Source organism: Tursiops truncatus, chromosome X, assembly GCF_011762595.2.
Source record: "Tursiops truncatus isolate mTurTru1 chromosome X, mTurTru1.mat.Y, whole genome shotgun sequence".
Classification (NCBI taxonomy): Eukaryota; Metazoa; Chordata; class Mammalia; order Artiodactyla; family Delphinidae; genus Tursiops; species Tursiops truncatus.
In genome coordinates this window covers 90,640,288-90,654,378 of record NC_047055.1, presented here as the reverse complement: position 1 = coordinate 90,654,378, position 14,091 = coordinate 90,640,288, and the positions used below count along the sequence as shown (strand labels likewise).

General features: G+C 42.3%; 1 non-coding gene across 1 annotated transcript; it reads right to left on the bottom strand.

The window, feature by feature from the left end:
* Positions 1 to 2,938: 2,938 nt before the first annotated feature.
* TRNAG-UCC (transfer RNA glycine (anticodon UCC)) lies at positions 2,939 to 3,011 on the bottom strand. The gene has a single exon. It is a non-coding gene; the product is annotated as a tRNA-Gly (tRNA).
* Between the last annotated feature and the right edge of the window lie 11,080 nt (positions 3,012 to 14,091).

Here is a 14,091-nt window from a genome sequence, read left to right as displayed (position 1 = left end):
AAAGACAATAGGAAGTGAAGGAGTGACTGGGGTCATTATGGATGGAGATTAGTGTATGGGGAAATAAAGCCAAGTGAGCTGGTAGAGAGTGACTGGGTAGAGGTAGGTGATCACTGAAGGGCTCTCTGAAGAGGGGACTTTTTTTTGCCTCTCAGACATCACTTAAGATCTTCTCAGCCTCACCTGCTGATGGTGCCTTTGGCAAGGTTGTCTGCCCTGGTACAATGGTGACCAGCTCTGTATGAGCTTGTGATTAACTTCAAATAGACTGAATCCAACATCACCTCACCTCCTATCTCCTCCATGTGCCTCTCACCTCCCCTTGGGATTTTCCCCCGGAGGCATGTATACCCCTAAGTGCAGGGAGTTGATGTCTTATGTGGAGTTGATGTCTTTTGACCCACAGGAGACAGAAGTTGGTATATTCCTCCACCTTTCTCCCCTTGGACAGACTGTCTTGAGATGCCATCCTTACATGGCTTCTTGGAAGCCAGCCCATCAACTCGAGCAATCAGTTTCACTTGATACTAAATCTGTAATACATGCTCCATTGGCTCACCACCCTTTTCTGCCTCACTTCCCTCGTCCCTCACCCCAGTTTCCTGGGATTGCACATCCTAATGTCATAGGACCACGTGAGCTTTCCCACAGACTCTATTTTCTGGGAGTATCTGGGGCTAAAATAGACATATGAAGATTTGCCTTTTACAAAGGTCGCTCTGATTTCTGTGTGGGTGGTGATTATGCAGAGACTAGTGTGGAAGTCGGGAGAGACACATGAAGAGGCTCTTGCAGTTGTCCAGGCAAAAGATGATGGCTCCTGAGAGGAAGGGATGGTACTGGAGATGGAAGAGTGGATAGGTTCATGGTATATCTTGGAGGCAGAGCTGGCGAGAACAGCTACTGAATTGGATGTGGCACAAGAGACAAATCAAGGCTGAATTCTAGGTTTAGGGCTTGGGCAAACTAGCCAGTGATGGTGCCTTTTACTGAGAAGGAGAACATTGGGAAAGGAGCAAGTTTGGAATACTTAATTTGCTCATCAAATGTTTTTGAAGCATCTACCATGTGCCAATGAAGGGGTTCAGAATATGCCACAGTGACATAAGGGTTATTTTGAACTGAAGATATTCAAGATTCAACAGCTGCAGGAAGAGACTTTTTCTAGCCTTCCCCTTATCTTCCTAAAAGCAAAGCCTCCCCAAATAATTCAACACTCATAAATATCCTCCCAGGAGTTTCACAACCAGGGACAATTGACTCTTATCAATGAAGAGGAGAAGTAAACACAAGTCAGCATTTGGATAAGAAGTCACTTCAAACAGATATTGTCATAAAACTATCATATCTCCCATCTATTCTCTTAAGTGCCCATTTGTCTTTCCTAAAAGTCATTTGTTCTCCCAAAAGTACTCCTCTGCCCCTCCCCATCTCCTATTAAGGTGATATGTAAAAACTGTAACCACCTCCTTGGGTCACACTTTTTTCTGAACTCCTGAGCATAGGTACTTAATTAAATCTGTTTTTCCCCCCTCTTGCTAATCTGTCTTTTGTCACTTTAATTTGAAGACCTCCAATTACTGAACCTAAGAGGATAGAGGAAAAGTTTTTCCTCCTCAACACTAGGCAATGTATTAAGTGCTTTGGACACAGGTCTGAGAGGCCCAGTCTTTGCCACAAGGGGCTCAGCAATGACAGTATTGTGGAAACATGAAAATACCAAGGGACATCAAATGTCACCTCTGGGGAGGATAGAAGGAGTCAGGGAGGGAATCCTGGAAAAGCTTAGGAGGAGTTTAAAGGGTGAGAGACTTACTCAGAAAAAAGGAGCAGGGAAAAGGTGATTAAGGTAGCAAATGCAAATATGCAGCAATGTGAGAAGGCTTGGTCCAAGGAATTAAGAATGCTTAGGGAGGGGCTTCCCTGGTGGCGCAGTGGTTGAGAGTCCACCTGCCGATGCAGGGGACGCGGGTTCGTGCCCCGGTCCGGGAAGATCCCACGTGCCGCGGAGCGGCTGGGCCCGTGAGCCATGGCCGCTGAGCCTGCGCGTCCGGAGCCTGTGCTCCGCAGCGGGAGAGGCCACAACAGTGAGAGGCCCGCGTACCGCAAAAAAAAAAAAAAAAAAAGAATGCTTAGGGAGAAGGTAAAGGAAGGGAAAGAATGAAAGAAAAATTTCAGAAGCAGAGAGGCCAGCCAAGTGAAGGGCTTTGTAGGAATGCTGCCATGTTTGCCCTTTAGCATAACAGCTAAGGGGAGCCACTGAAGGGATTCCCCAAACCATACAAATATTTGACTATTTTGTGCTTTTGTACATGGGGTTCCCTCAGCCTGGAACATTCTCCCCCGTCCCCAACTCCTGACAAAGTCCTACTCATCTTTTAAGGTCTTAGTCTTTGGCTATCCTCTCTCTGTTGGATCCCTCTTGAAACCGAGCAGGACCCTGTGGGGTTCCTGGGCATGGGAGCCTTTCTGTTCAGCCTCCATGACCTTCCCTGAGTTCCAAAGGGCATGTTCAAACAGCCACTAATTAGGGAAGGGAGGGGATGCAGAGACAAGGGAGGAGCAGTCAAGAAACAATAGCACAGCCTTGAGGCAGGGTCCTGGTTCGGCCTCAAGGGATACACATCACAATATCTTTGAGCTTTTCTGCAGAACTAAAACCTCCAACAAATGGAAGATGTTAACTACTTGATGAAGCATTCTCCCTTCCAGAGAGAACATCAGGAGACCAACCGAGGCCAGATTAAAGGAATGCAGGCCCTGCACACACCCTGATCCTTATCAGCAACCCCACCCTTGAACCACTGCTGTAAAACTCCTTACCAAACCCCACCCCCCACCCCCGGGTAGGGACACACAGTTTTGGAGAAAGCTTCATGGAGAAGGCTTCCTTTTTTTTTTAAATTTGGCCGCACCTTGTGGCTTGTGGGGATCTTAGTTCCCTGACCAGGGATTGAACCTGGGCCCCTTGCAGTGGAAGCGCAGAGTCCTAACCACTGGACCACCAGGGAATTCCCAGGGTCACACAGTTTTGAAGGGCACAAGTCCACTGTGTCCCCCTTTGCCTGGCAAAGCAATAAAGCTATTCTATTCTACTTCACCCAAAACTCCGACTCTGAGATTCAGTTTGGCACCAGTGCACAAAGGCCAAGTTTTGGTATCATTCTCTGCCCCCCAAGCCATAGTTGACTGCAACTCATTGCCGCTCAGCTCCAGGATGCCATGAGCTGGCCTTGGCTTCCCCCTTTCCTGCCAGGTTATGAGCTCCTGAAGGCTTGGACTCTCTCTTTCAGGTTAGAGCCCAACCCAGGTTCCAGAGAATGTAGAATGTGCTCAGTAATTGGCTGAATTGAATGCCTTTAAAATGTGAGAGAAGCTTGAAGCCATAGTGAAGAGATACCACCCACACCCTTGGGAAGAAGAGCTGTCTATACAGTCGGATGAGAGGAGGCACTGAGAAGCCATCAAAGACTGTCTAAGACTGTCTCACATCAGCCTCAACCCAGAGACATGGGAGACGCTTTCCATTGGGTCCAACCACTCTTCAGCTTCTGTGCCCTGGAGTCAGATCTGTTGGGCTCAGGCCAGTGATGTAGGCAGTTACCCACATAGACCCACCAGACCAAGACCACCAACCTTTTTTACACAGCACAAGACATGGCATGCATTGAAAGGCTGATATGTTCTGCCAGTGCAGACCCGGGTCAGCCCTGAACCAATGGCTGGAGGGAGAAGGTGAAAATTTCCATGTCTCCTTTTCTGCTGTTATTCCCTCTTGCACATATGGGAATTATTCTTTACAGGTTTAAGTGTTACATTGAAAATAAACTCAAATGACCAAAATGTTTCACTGAACAATCCATAATAAAGATAAAGCCACCTGCATTGGGGGAAGCACCGACAGCCAACTCTAAATTGCTCTAGTGTTTGGAACTTCCTGAATGGAATTCTCAAGCGCTTTCCAAGCAATTTAAAGAACTCATCTGTTCAGGGTTGATTAGAACCGTCCCAAACTGGGCTCATCATACCTCAATCAAACAAAAAATGGAGGAAAACAAAACTTCCTGGGAAGACAGAAACAAAATAAAATAAAATAAAAAAGTCACAACTGCCCCCAGTGGATTTGAATAGCATGGAGTCTCCTTATTCTTGTACAGAATCCAGTATATATATGTATATATGTGCATGTGTGTATATATGTATGTGTTTATTTATACACACACACACACACACACACACACACACACATATATATATACGTATATACACATATACACAGACACACATATAATTTTCCTTTTATCCCACTATGGAATCTCAGTCTAAGATGGTAATGTAACGAAGAGACTTTTATGGTCATCTCTACTTTTATGGTCATCTTTATGATTGACCTCACGAAATAATGTGAGTTATATACATGCATGTACACATAGGCCAGATTCTCAACTGATGTAATTCTATGGGAATTCACAGAGTTATATTGGTTGAGAATTTGGCTTCAGCTTCACTTATTGTAGAAATTCCCATCAACTAGCCTGAGATGAGGCTCCACACACATTGCCACAAAGCTTCATAGGCTGAGAATCTGGCTGACGGAGCACAGAATAATGTCCATCCAAACATCGGCTTGGATTTTATCTGGCCTTGCTTTCCAGAGCAGCTCGCATGATGGAATGAGCAAATGCCTTTGGCCTCTGGAGCTTTATGAATCAGTGTGACCCACTATGGGAAGCCCCAGGCTGTCCATCCATCCTGGAGGGGCAGAGTCCCTTCCCACCTCAGTCTCCCTACCTGGGAATTGGGTGGGACGATCACTTGCCTCTCCCTTCTCCCTCTGAACATTCTCTGCTATTTATGAAAGTACAGTTTGTAAATAGAACTCCCAGAAAATAAGCATTAAGAGCTGGCAACCAGCGTTGGGTGCCAGGGAAAATGCATTTATGTGCTAAGTTAGCAAGTGCCAATACCATTAACTGAATTTGTGCCAAAACATGCATTTTTGCAAATGTTGTTCTGTTCCATTCATTATTTATAGAACATCACCTAAGGGCAGTGCATACTACGAGCCAAAAATCTCATCCTGCATTTTATCAGAAACCCATTGCAGGGAAGGGGAGAAGGGAGATGGAGGGAAACTATAAAACGAGATTTCTGGAAAAAGCGAAAAGAACTTGTCTGGCATGTTTTGTCTGGACAAGTAATGCCCACAGGGCGACTGAATAATAATCTCCAAACGCAAGGGGACTGGAAAGAGCAGCTGCTCTCTCTTGCCACTCAGGACAGAAGAAGAAATGAACCTCCACTGCCACATGAAAGAGTTAGGCTAGTTAGAAGGGAAAACTTCTTTAACAGGGAATGTTATCGAGAGAAACTGAGAGCAGAAAAGACCTTTAGATGTGGGAAGTACTTCATGTGTTCCAGATAGTCTAAGGGTAAGAAGTCAATTCAGTATTTCCTCAACCCTGAGACAATAGATGTCCCTGGAGGTCACTGCCACAGTAGGAAATTGTCCTGGTCTTGATGGTTTGTCATCACATTAGAGGCATGGGTTTCGGTGTGAGAAACCTGCTTTGACATGCCACATTTGGACAAATTACTTGGTCTCTCTATGCCTGCTTAAGCATTTGTAAAATAGGGATAATTACTCATTCAACACTATTACTGCAGCAGGCACTGTCCTAGGGGATGGGGGTACAGCACTGAATACAATAGATTTAAGAACCCTTGCTGATTCTAATGGAGAGGGAGGCTTAATATAATAATAAAGAATAAAGAAGTAAAATATACAACATATCAGATGGTGATAAGTGCTATGGAGATAAATTAAGGAGGGAAGGGGATGGCAGTAGGGAAGTTTCCACTTTAAGTAGGGTTGGGGGTGGGGAGGTCGTACACTGAGGAAAGATTTGAAGGAAGTGAAGGAGTGAGCTAACAGGGTGGAGTGGGTTGAATGGCGGCCCCCAAAATGTTATGTCCATGTTCTAATCCAGGAACCTATGAATGTGACTTTATTTGGAAAAATGGTCTTTGCAGATGTGATTAAGTTAAAGTTCTTGAGATGAGATCATCCTGGATTATCCGGGTGGGCCCTAAATCTAATGGCATGTGTCCTTGTAAGAGAGAAGGGGAGAAGACAGACACAGAGAAGCCACGAGAAGATGGAGGCAAAGATTGGAGTGATACAGCCACAAGCTAAGAAACACCTGGACCAAAGAAGCTGGAAGAGGCAAGGAAGGATTCTCTCTTAGAGCCTTCAGAGGGACCATGGCCTTGTGGCACCTGGATTTCAGACTTCTGGCTCCAGAACTATGAGAGAATCAATTTCTTTTGTTTTAAGCCACCAAGCTCGTGGTGTTTCTCATGGCAGCCCTAGGAGATTAATACAGAGGGTATCGAAGAAGTGGTTAAGCGAGAGAACAGCAGGTGCAAAGGCTCTGAGGCAGGTCTTTTGCCTGTCTGCTTGGAAAAGAGCCAGGAAGCTTGTGTCTTTGGAGTGGCAGGAGTGATGGGAGTCTGCAGCTGAAGCGGACTCTGAACGAGTTAACAGCTGAAGGCTCTCTGCTGATGGCGCTTCCCACAGAGGAACAGCAAGTCTTTCCTGGAAGAGGCAACTGGGTGGTACATCTCTGTGCCCAACACAAGCAGTGAGTCTAGGGGTAATGTCATTGTAAAACAATGATGGCTTGGACCAGGCTGATAGGAGTGGAAGAAATGAGATTCTGAATATGTTTTTGAGGCATGGAAACAAGTGGATTTATGGTAGATTGGATATGGGATATAAGACAAAGAGGGAGGTCAAGAATGGCTCCGAGCATTTTGGCCTGAGCAACTAGAAGAATGGAACTGCCATCAACTGAGTTGGGGAAGGCTGTAGATGGAACTGGTTTTGGGGAAAAGATCAAGAGTTTGCTTTAGGACACATTAGATTCAAGATGCTTGTTAAACATCCAAGTGCAGATATCAGATAGATATATGACTGAAGGGGACATTTCTGATCTGGAGATATACATACGGAAAATTTTTTACTTTATTTCTTAACTTACAGAAAAATTCTTGCTTTCTGTTGTACAGTTTTATGAGCTTCGAAAAATACATAGTCATATAACCACCACCACACTTAAGATACAGAACTGTTCCATTATCCGAATAAAATCCCTTATGTCACCCTTTTGTACTCAGACTCACCCCTCATCTCCAGCCCTTGGCAACCACTGATCTATTCTCCAAACCTAGAGTTTTGCCTCTTCCATAATTCATATAAATAAAATCATACGGTATGTAGCATTTTGAATCTGGCTTCTTTTTTCAGCACGATGTATTTGAGATTCATCCATGTCGTGTTTATCAATTCCACTGTATGGATGTACCATAGTTTGTTCATCCATTGACCCGTTGAAGGACATCTGGGTTGTCTCCCCTTATTAGCATTTATGATAAAGCTAGTATAAACATTCATGGTCTTTTGTGCAAACAAAATTTTCAAATTTCTTGAATATATAATGAGGAGTAGGATTGCTGGGTCATCCAGTAAGTATATGTTTTCAAAACTGCCTACTGTTTTCCAAAGTGGTTGTACCATTTTGTGTTTCCCGCAGCAATATCAGATTTCAAATTATTTTTTAAATTTATTTTTAACCACTCTAACAGGTGTGTAATAGTATCTCATTGTGGTTTTCATTTGCCTTTCCCTAATGAATAATGATGTTGAGTGTCTTTTCATGTGCTTATTTTCCATACAAATTTCTTCTTTGGTGAGGTATCCATTAAAATCTGTGCCCATTTTTAATTGGGTTATTTGTTTTCATACTGTTGAGTATGGAAAATTCTTTATATAATTTGCTTACAAGTCCTTTGTCAGATATGTGATTTGTAAATATATTTTCCAAGTCTATAGCTTGTTTTTTTATTCTCTTAAAAGTGTTTTTGGCAGAGCAAAATTTTAAATAGTTTTTAAGATTTTTTTTTAATGTGGACCATTTTTAAAGTCTTTATTGAATTTGTTACAATATTGCTTCTGTTTTATGTTTTGGTTTTTTGGCCATGAGCCATGTGGGATCTTAGGTCCCCGACCAGGGATCGAACCTGCACCCCCTGAGTTTGAAGGTGAAGTCTTAACCACTGGACCATCAGGGAAGTCCCAAAAGTTTTAAATGTTGATGAATCCCAGTTTATCATTTTTTTTCTTTTACATATCATGATTTTGGTTTCATATCCAAGAACTCATTGCCTAAATCAAGGTCACAAAGACATTCTCCTTTATCTCCTTTTAAAAGTCTGATGGATTTATGTTTTATATTTAGGTCTCTGAACCATTTTTAGTTAATTTTTTACAAGCCTTGAGGTACAGTCAAGGTACATTCTCTTTTGCATATTGGGTGTCCAATTTTTCCAGCAGCATTTGTTGAATCTCTACTTTCTTTTTAAATTTTAATCCTCTTTTAGTTCTCCAGATTGGATAATTTCTAATTACCTATATTTAAGTTCACTTACTTTTTCCTCTATGAAGTTATCCAGTGATTTTTTTTTTAATTTTAAGGTATAATATTTTTCAGTCCTAAATTTCAATTTGGTTCGTTCCTTAATAGTTTCTATTTCCTTCTTGAGAGTTTTTATCTTTCCATTCATTTCAAGAATGTTCACCCTTACTTCATGGAACATGGTTATGATAGCTGCTTGAAAGTCTTTGCTAATTCAAACATCTGGATCATCACGGTGTTGGCGTCTGTTTATTGTTCTTTCTCTTGAGAATTGGTCAGATTTTTCTGGCTCTTTGTATGTTAAATAATTTTAGATTTCTTTCTGGACATATTGACTATTATATTCTGAGACTGGATCCTGCTAAAATCCTCTTGAGAATGGAATGTCAATAGATTTGTTGTTGTTTTAGCAGGAAGTAAACACCTTAGGTTAAGACCATAAGTTTTGTCCTGCTTTCTGTGGGCAGTGGTTCAAATATCATTTCAGGGTTCAATGCCATTGTTTCTACTGCCCAGTATATGTGACTCAGGAGTGTGTTTGGGACTTGGGAGTGGTTTGTATCACAGCTCAGTTCTCAGAGATTTCACTCTGCTCCTTTTGGGTCTGTGCTGCTCATGCACAGCTTGGTGGTGAGCCCAGGATTTGTGTTAGTTCATACACAGAATTAGAGGGATTCCTTTTTCCAATTCTTTTCTCTCTGGGATTTTCTCCACATTCTCTGGCTCCCATGATCCCCCTTTTCCAATTCCTTTGGCCAGAAAAATGGATTTTTCTCAGACTTTTAGCCCTCCCTCCCCCACCACACTGTCTTACAATTCTATGTCACTGGAGCCACCCTCAGGGTGAAGCAGCGAGAAAAAAAATAATGGGGTTTCCTCCTACACTCTTCACACACAGGGATTCCTTTTTCTGGTTCCACTAGTCAGACAGACAAGGTTCAGGTATCTGCACCACCTGTTGGTGCACCGCCACAATGTGGTGACCAACATTGTCACCACAGCAGCACAGATCCACAACTGGGGTTGGCCTACAAGACAAAGCCAGGAGAGACAAAAAGAGAAAAAAGCAAAAAATGAGGATTCCCGCCCCCCCCCCACCACTTACTGTTGGCTCTCAGGGATCTCTTTCTCCAATCCTCTGGCCAGAAAGAGTGGGATTTCTATTGGAGTTTTGGGTGCCCACCCGCATTTCAAAATTCTGTGACTCAGATCTCCAGGCCACCCTCATATCAAGTCCAGAGACACAAGAAGAAAAAAAGAAAAGGAATATCCCTGGTACCGGTCGTTCTTCCTGTTTTGATTGCTATTGTTTACTTACCAGAGTCATCAGGTAGTTGCTTTGTATATTCTGCCCAGAGTTTTCAGTTGTCATCAGTGGAAGCGATAGACTAAGTAAGCTTACTCTATCTTGGTCGGCCCTGGAAGTTCTGGGAATTTTATGTGTGTGTGCATGCATGATATTTATGATATTTCAACCATTTAGATTGGATAGTTATGATATTGAAACAATTATTCAGATTAAATGAGATCACCAAAGGAGTGGGTTTAGATAGAAAAGAGAAGGGGTCCAAGAACTGAGGCCTGGGGCACTCCAACAATTAGAAGTCAGGTAAATGAGGAAGAATGAGAAGACCAGAGATAAGATGAAAACTCAGAGAACCGAGTGTCCTGGATGCTAATAACAGCGTTTCAAGTAGGAGGAAGTGATCCATTGGGTCAATTACTGGCAATAAGTAATATGAAGACTGAGAATTTGCCTTTGGATAATTCCTATGGTTGTGGGGGGAATTAAGCGAGATGCTAAGTAGAACAAATTCAATGCAATCCCTTTCAGAATACCAAGGCCATTTTTCAGAGAACTAGAACAAATAATTTTAAAATTTATATGGAAACACAAAAGACACCAAATAACCAAAACAATCTTGAGAAAGAATGGAGCTGGAGGACTCATGCTCCTTGACTTCAGACTATACTACAAAGCTATAGTAATCAAAATAGTATGGTACTGGCATAAAAACAGACACATAGGTCATCGAACAAGACAGAAAGCCCAGAAATAAACCCACGCTTACATGGTTAATTAATTGATGGCAAAGGAGGCAAGAATATACATTGGGGAAAAGACAGCCTCTTCAATAAATGGTGTTGGGAAAACTGGACAGCCAAATGCAAAAGAATCGTACTGGACTACTTTCTCAAACCATATACAAAAATAAACTCAAATTGAGCTGGTTATTTTTTAAAAACCAGCAGACATGGGAGAAGCTTTGAAAACCAATAAAAGTTACCATTTTGTAAGAGATATTTATATTTATAAGGCAAATCTCCATTTGTAGGGGTGTCTCCCTCTATGTACCAGGAAGAGAAGGATGACTAAATCTCTAGAAACTCTTATCAATGAAGATGGCAACTGACTTGAATGTGTATAACAACCTTACCCTCGTTCACTATGCTTTTCCTGATAACCACCCATACCTGGACCCTGCACCCCCCTCCCCCCACACCCCCAAACACACAACATCTTCTTTTGCTTTAGCTGGAGATGGTATTTAAGGTGGTGGCTTGGGCCATTTTGGAGAGTTACTCAGTTCTCCTGGGTATCTTCCATTTATATAAGAGGTATACATGTTATTAAACTTGTTTGTTTTTCTCCTGTTAATCTGTCTTTTAATAAAAGGATGGTCTTATCCAAGAACTAAAAGGGTAGAGGGAAAATTACTTTTCCTCCCTTACAATTCCATATATGATATCCTCTCAATTAAGATAAGGAAATCAATGATCAGTCAAGATTGTTTCCTATTTCAACCATTGATCCTACAGTAGCCAACTTCCTGCATGACCAATACAAAATTGCAATGAATTTGAAGGAACAGACTCCTTCTTACCTATTCTTCCTCTCACTTGGAGAAAACCACCCTCTATGTTGAATTACCTGTGAAAGACATGACACCATCCTGTATTTCTTGCGGTCACAAATGGTGGCTTACTAGCTTATTTATGGTCCTGATCCCATTTTCTGAAAACTGTGTCACGGTTGTTCTAATAAAAGGGAGATGCCTTCGGAGAGACGTTGACGATTTTTAGGAAGAAATTAATTTGTAGTAAACAAGTTGTATGCTTTGTTTTTATCCTACATCAGCCTCACCTCTGGACTGGACCAAGCTTTGGTGCATTGGCCATTACTATGATTTATCATTAGCTGATCACCTAGTCAATTGTTCTCTTATTGAAATGAAGTGAGAAAAATCAAACTAACTTTCCATTCAATGGAAGGTATTACAAATGGCAGTTCCTTTTACACTCAAGAGACTCCAGGCAGCCCAGATGATCACCTGGTATGATGTGATACACACAGCTGCCTAGCAGGTACAATGTGGCTCTCCAAGGGCACATCCACCTCCAATCATTCAGTGCTTGTCTTTGGCCATGAGAGTGTGTGTGTGTGTGTGTGTGTGTGTGTGTGTGTGTGTGTAAGCAGGCAACGAGAGTTATTTGGGAGGCCAGGACTGATGCAATAAGTCAAAATTCTTAACACCAGATGCATGTTCATCCTTCTGTGCTAAATGATTGTGGGATACTATTATTATTATTATTCACACAAAGGGAGGCTACATTTACTTTCCTGGGTGTGGAAAGGCAGGACTGGACATTTAAATCTAAAAAGTACTAAAGAAGAGTGAAGCCACGCTAGGGTTGGGGATGGTGGTGGGGGATGGAGGCTTTGAAGTCAGCAACTCACCCAGGTATGGCTTGCCCAGAGATTGATTCAGTCTGCAGGAAAACAGCACGCATACTCAGTCCTCAGACGTGCGGTGGCCTTGCTTTTCTGAGTCCATAAAGCCATTGTAAGTCTAAGACTTGGTCTTGGTTTTTCAGTGTCAATGTGATTACATTTCTAACGAGAAATCTGTAGGGACATGAGGTTTGTCTTTTATCTCAAGCCTCTCCCAGTAAATCGCTAAACTCCCTCAATCCTCTCTCAGCAACCTTGTATGCCTGTACAAGGGAGAAAAACAGAACTGATATATTGTTTCAACTAATGCTATTACCCCCAAAACTCCCCAGATTTTACTTTGTTGCACCGGGAGTTAGAAAGTTTCTGAGGCTCTCTATTTCTGAAAGGGAAACTTTGGGGGTATGCTCATAATGGGTAGCCAGCCTGCAAATACATTAGCTTTTCTTCTCATTAGTACATAGTCTCAGCTGGGAATTTAGACTTTCCAAGAGGGAAGAGCCAAGTGTCAGCACAGAGCATTCACCCAGATTGGCTTAAGATGGGCCTATACAGCTCCTTGCTACCTATACCAAAACTCCTCTGGATAAAGCGACATGGGAACATGCTTATAGAGGAAAGCAAATTTTTCTTTTAAGTGCTGGGTTTATTTATTAGAAATTAATATGCCTCTGTGGGGACTAGTTTTGTGACACATTGTGTCATTTGCAGGACTGGTTGGGGGGTCCATACACCACAGCTGTTCATTTTCTCAGGTGCTGCATATTCCCCATGAGATAGTCTTCATCCACCATTAGCCTCATCCCTAACGGCCTATATTAATTTATAACTGAGGGGAATTGCAAAAATGCACTATGTTTCACAGAAGCAAGGCGAGCTCTTGCAACCCTTTTAAAGTCACAATAAATTAAGCTGCAAAGTATGCCCATATTTATCTTGCATCATTTTTAGAGTTATTGTTGCTATTTTTCTTATGCTACCTTAATTAAGATATGTCTTTGGAGGATTAACTTCTGTTGGAAAAAAAGCGCAGAATTTTAAAAAATAGCTTTGTTTTGTTTCTGTGAATAAAGAGTAGGTACTTTGGGTTGACCAGATGGTAGAAAGAGGTGGGGAGCTCTGGCCTGGGAGTCTCATTCTGTTTCTACCTTATACTAGCCAGGTGACCTGGGTGTTACTTGACCCCCTCTGGGCCTCAGTTCTGGAAAAAGAAGAAGTTGGACTAGCCAATCTCTGGGGCCCTTTCCTTGGTTCTTTGACCGGCCCCTCCCGTTGATAACCAAGCAATCAAGCCAATGGCTGTCAGATTTGTTCATGTCCGTCATGAAACTCACTGAAATAGTTAAAATCTGAGTTAGTTTTTAATGACTGAACTGAGTAGGCTACTCAGTATCCAGATAGATCATTCCACAGCTGGTTGTTATGACAACCAGAAACAATGCTGCAAAAGCCAAGGACTCAGTGGAGAGAAATGGTCACAACCAGTGGCCCCTCTGCTATGGGAGCTTTCAAAGGGCCAAGTTGGCCCTGTGGATTTATTCTCTCCAGCCCAGGGCCAACACTGGCCCCATTAGTCTTTCTATCTGATATGAGGTTTTGCACTTAAGTCATTTTACAACAGCTTTGTATTTAATCTACAAAGCAACCCTGAAAAATCCCTTGGTGTAGCCAACCGTAGCCTGCTCTTTAAGCTAATTATTTTTCTTTGTTAATGAAAAAGTATCCATATGCCTAGTAAATTCTTGTCCGTACACATCTTTATTTTCATTAATTTTATGAAACATAGCTCAAGCAATAAGTCAATCTGTCTGGTTAAGAAGGGCATACAATGCCCTTTTAAGGTTTTACAATCACAAAAGATTTCCCCTCTATAGTTCCTCT